Genomic DNA, 6,000 nt, shown 5'->3' on the forward strand with positions numbered 1-6,000 from the left:
TCTACACATGGTGCCTATCCGATTTTCTAACAGTGATATCAGAGCCACAGATTTTGAAAATACATATGATCTGGTTTTTAGATTAGATCTAAAAGTTTTAATGATTTAAAATTAATTTTATGCTGATATGAGGTTGTCCTAGTATAGGGTTTACCCCCTATATTGTAAAGGTTGTCCTAGCACAAGATTGATCGATTTTAAAAAATTATTTTTGAAATAATTAAATCAAATCTTTTAGATCTAAAAATTAACATATGTGATATGTTTAATTTGTGTTTAGATCTGAAATTAAAATGATTAAAAGCTCACATCAAACTGATATAAGATTGTCCTGATATAGGATTTATTCTTTACATTGTAAAGATTGTCCTAGTTTGATGTGAATCAATTTTTGAAAAAATATTTTTGAAATATTTTGATCATTATTTTAGATCTGATTTTATACATATTTGATATGTATAAATTTAATTTTAGATCTAAAATTAATGTATATGTGATGCATATTTGATTTAGATCTGAAACAACATATATTCGATATAGGAAACTAGGTTTAGATCTGAAATAGTTTCAAGATCATAAGCCATTAATTGCATGCAATGAAATATAATCTAAAAATTATTTTTAGATCTAAAATTATATTGTTGCATGTGGGTATGGGTTGAACAAATTAGGTCTAAGTGAATAAACTACAATTAGGGTCTAATTGATTAGATCAGGCTAGAACTCATCTTCGATTTTGAGTAGTTGATTGAACCTAATCGATGGATGATTAGGATTAGATCAAAGGGGCTTAAAGTCGACTTTAGTTGTAGTTGATCATATCGATTCATATTTTTGATGTGAGTTGATTGATTTAAGACCGAATTTGGCTCAGTGGTTCGGGCCCATCTCAATAGATTAATCTAATCGATTCTAATCGACCAATTTGATGTCTAAAGTAAGTATTTAGATAGTAATTATTTAATTAGTTCTATTGTCTGATCTGATCAATTTTGATTGGTGTCTAAGGAAGCAACGGGGGGACCCCCATGCATCTTAACTTACCTGGCCATCTTGGAAGATTCAGTTTCGTATTAGGTTACTTGTTGACTTGAGTTCACCCATACCAACTAGGATGGTTAGACATATTGATGTGCTGACTTAATTTAATCAGTCAGATGTCAGATCTGCTGATTTAGAAGAGACCTAAACTCAAATCTTCTCATTAAATATTAAGTGTAGAGGTCTTTCATCATTGTAGAGATGCGGGTACCTTCCTGGCATTGATCGTTCTCGACTGGTTACAGTGGTTCGATTGCATCGAGAAGGTACAACCACTCTATTGATATTTGATATCTTGGGATAGAGATGGGGTTGGACCCAATAACTATTAGGTGAGGGTCTCAATGACAGCTTTGCTTCTGTTGGTGAATGATGGGTTTGACTTAACTAAGGAATGTGCCAATAACTGTTAGGTGAGACCACAGGACTTAGAGACCAAGCCCACTGCATCTTGCTTAGTGAAGCAATGGATAAAGTATTGTCCGCTCATCGGTCTGTACTCACCAATAATTATTAGGTGAGGTGTGTATAGATTAATGGGACTGCAGTATCCACTTGAAACTGATCGCATATAGGTTTCCATTTCTCCACCTGAGGAGTGTGGGAGATTCGAGAAAATAATGAGAGCCTTTGTTTGTTTTTAAACTTCCTAGAATAAATAATTTTATAAGTATAAAATCTAACTAGAAACTATTTTCTCTGCAGATAACCATGTCGAGTTCAAACCCCTTAGCTCGAATCTTTGACACAAATAAGTTGACCGACACCAATTACAAAGACTGGCTCCAAAATTTGAGAATTATTCTTAATTCTGAAAAACTCACTCATGTCCTTGACTAGAAAGTGCCTGCGTTACCTCCTCGTCCATCTGCTAATCAATGAGCTGCACTTGAGAAGTGGATGGATGAAGATAACAAGGCGAAGTGCTACATCTTAGCATCCATATCCAATGATCTTCAGCAACAGCATGAAGACATGAGGACTGCCAGAGAGATACTGATTCACCTACAAGAGTTGTATGGTGAATAGAGTCACACAGCTCGCTTTGAGGTCTCCCGAAGACTTTTCAGAGCGAAGATGCATGATGGGCAGTCTGTTAAAGATCATTGTTTGACAATGTTCAAGGACATAGAGGAGCTTCAAAAGCTCGGTATGAATATGGACAAGGAATTACAGGGGGATCTAATCCTCCAATCTCTTCCTGATTCGTATGGACAGTTCATCATGAACTACCATATGAATAAGATTGATGCTACTTTGCCAGAGTTATTGAACATGCTGGTGACTGCAGAGGGCACCTTGAAGAGTTCAAGGGGCACAGTTCTGGCTGTGGAGTGGGCTTCTTCCAAAACAAAGTCTTCTTTCAAGAAGAAGAAAAAGCCCACAAAGAAGCAGAAGAATGAGGCTAAGTCTAAGAAACAGGTTTCGAAGAAGGCTGATGATAAAAAAAAATATTTTCATTGCAATTTCGAAGGCTACTGGAGAAGGAACTGTTCGGCCTACCTGATGACTGTTAAGAGTAGGAAGAAGGATGGGCCTTCTGAAAATATGTTTGAGTTGCTCATTATTAAAACTAATCTAATGATTTCCTCTTCTTTTAGTTGGATTCTTGATTTTGGTTCAAGTGCTCATTTGTGCACTTCAATGCAGGATCTTGAAGAAGTTAGGGGGCTGAGGGAAGGTGAGATCACTCTCTGAGTCAGCAATGGAGCAAGGGTTGCAGCTGTGGTCGTTAGGACCTACCCTCTACGACTACCATTAGAATTTAGTTTGCTTTTGAAAGACTATTTCTATGTATCTGTAGCTAGTAAAAATTTGATTTCTATCTCTGTGCTGGTATAGGATAATTATAATTTTCATTTTAATAAAGACATGTGTTCTATTTATTTTGGAAATAAACTTGTGACATGTGCTTTCTTAATTGACGGTCTTTACCATTTGCATACGGATGTAAGTGTAAATATTAACGAGCAAATAGTGAATGCCATAGAGTCTAAGAGATCTAGAGATAGGATCAACCAAAAGTATCTGTGGCACCTTAGGTTAGGCCATATTGGAGAACAAAGATGGTCTTCTTAGATCATTGACTTTCGAATCTTATCCAGTATGTGAATCGTGTCTTCAAGAAAAAATAGCCAAGCTGTCCTTTGTGGGATAAGAGAAAAGAGCTACTGAGATATTAGCCCTGGTACACACTGACATATGTAGTCCATTTGATATACATGCCAGAGGTGGCTATATCTACTTCATGACCTTTATTGATGATTATTTATGGTATGGGTTTGTGTATTTGATGCACCGAAAGTCTGAAGCCTTTAAAAAATTTATAGAATTCAGATATGAAGTAGAAAAATAGACCAAAAAATCTATAAAAGTTTTTCGATCAGATCGAGAAGAAGAATACCTTAGTGGAAAATTTTGGATCTATCTCAAAGATAATGGTATAGTCTCACAGTGGACACCTCCAGGGATGCCTCAGTTCAACGAGATATCTGAAAAGAGGAATCGGATCCTATTAGATATGATCCGATCTATGATGAGCTTCACAGATCTTTTTGAGTTTATCTGGGGACATGCTTTACTTTCTATGATTCATCTCTTGAATCGGGTTCTCTTTAAATCCATTCCTACCACACCATATGAATTATGGTATGGTAAAAAGCCAACTCTTGGATACCTCAAGATTTGGAGATGTCTGGCCCATGTCAAGCGACAGCAGGCGAACAAGTTAGAGGCTAGGTCCTTTAGGACTCATTTTATAGGGTATCCTAAGAAAACTATGGGATACTACTTCTATCTTCTTGAGGATCACAATGTGATTGTGAGCCGCTATGCCATCTTCTTGAAAAAAGAGTTTATCCAAGATGGAGGTAGTGGGAGGAAGATTGAGCTCGAAGAGAAAGTCTCTGAAGAGCATCAAGTCCAAGGATCTGAACCCAATAACGAGCTAGTAGATGTGATACCTCCTCTACCTCGTAAATCAAGTAGAGTCTTCTGTCCTCCTCAAAGATACTTACATATTCTTACAGAAAATTTAGAGGAAGCGTTCCTTGTGGGAGATAGGGATATTAGGAATGATCTCAAAACCTATAATAAGGCAATGTTAGATGTAGACTCCGAGAAATGAATGGATGCGATGAAGTCAGAAATTGACTCCATGAATTCCAACCAGATTTGGTCCTTAGTAGATCCATCTGAAAGTATTATACCTATTGGGTGTAAATGGATTTACAAAAGGAAGATTGGGTTGGATGGTAAGGTAGAGACCTATAAAGCAAGGCTAGTCGTGAAAGGTTACAGTCCATGCGAAGGCATCGACTATCATAAAATCTTTTCGTCCATAGCCTTGCTGAAATCTATCTGTACTCTGCTTGCCATAGCAGCTTTTCATAATTATGAAATCTGACAGATGGATGTGAAGACTGCCTTCCTAAATGGATATCTTGAGGAAGATATCTATATGGAGCAGCCTTAATTAAATTCATAAATTCCTAAATGGATGTGAAGACTACCCGAAAGCCCATATTTTATGCATTGAAATTTAGATCTTAAATTCATAATTTCAGATCTTATAATTTCAAATCTTGATTCTTAATTAAATGCATTATGTACATGGGTTTGGGTTTAGATCTTGAAATATTTTCTAATCTAAACCATTTATATTATATCTCATACAATATTGCTATTTGCAGAATCGAGTCGATTCACCCTAGTACATGAATCGACTTGTCATAATGAGTTAGCACACACTAGGACAAACATAAACCTATAGACCTAGCTTGCATAATTGAGTCAGTCCATCAGCAAATGAGCTGACCTACTAGGGTCTTGAGTCAACTCCAACAAAAATGAGTCAACTCACCAAGCACTTAAGTCGACCCAATCGAGAATTGAGTCGACTCCACAGGCATACCAGTTACAGTTTCATGCTCTCATGCAAACAAAGCCTAAGGTTTTGGATTTAGGGTTTTACAAAAATTTAAGTTTTAGATCGTGTGTCAAACAATATATCAAATATAACATTTTATAATCTAAAATACATAAAAATATATGCATAATCTGATTTAAATTAAAATACGTCATACATACAATTTTTTGTTTGTCATTCATTTTCATAGAAAATATCACAGTCGGCACTCCTACACATCATAAGGGAGAACCCATCGAATGGATGAGAGAGGGACTTTAATCCTTTCATCATCTTATGATTGGACGGCCATGGTGACTATCCCAATTCAATTACTAAGCTATTAAGAATTTAATCTAACATATCACATATATAGTCAATTAAAAATCAGGTCTAATTATCTTTCACATGTCAAACATACGAACAATAATATTAAATCTATGTATGTAAAAAAAAATTTCAGCAAACATACTAGATCCAAATTACACCCTAATTAAAATATTTAGATCTAAAACTAATTTTAGATCTGAATAATTCATGATTTATTTCAAATCTAAAATGATTTTAGATCTAAAATAATTCTGTAATCATATTACAGCATGTAGAAAAATCAGATCTAATCTTAATCGATGTTCTACATCGTTCTAGGACAATCGTTCAGCATAATGGGGGTTATACCAGGATAAGTTTATTTCAGAATAATGTGATCATCTTATTAACCTTCAGATCTGATTTCTACAAATCAGATATTAGATCTGAGGGGATTTCATGTCCCTATCAGAACTTATGCTCTAATACCACTGTTAGAAAATTGCTACGATTTTGTACATGTAATTCAATTTTTTTTTCTAAATATCTATGCAGTGAAAATAAATAAATTAAAATAATTTTAATTTATATGTATCAATCAGATCTAAAAATCATAGCATAAATTTTGATATGAACAAGTACCCATGATCTGAAATCTGAAACAAAAATAATCGTTAGTAAAAACAAAATGGAGATCGGATCTTCATACCTTGGATCCTGCGGATATCTCGAGTTTTGATTGT

Source organism: Elaeis guineensis, chromosome 9 (assembly GCF_000442705.2).
Source record: "Elaeis guineensis isolate ETL-2024a chromosome 9, EG11, whole genome shotgun sequence".
Lineage (NCBI taxonomy): Eukaryota > Viridiplantae > Streptophyta > Magnoliopsida > Arecales > Arecaceae > Elaeis > Elaeis guineensis.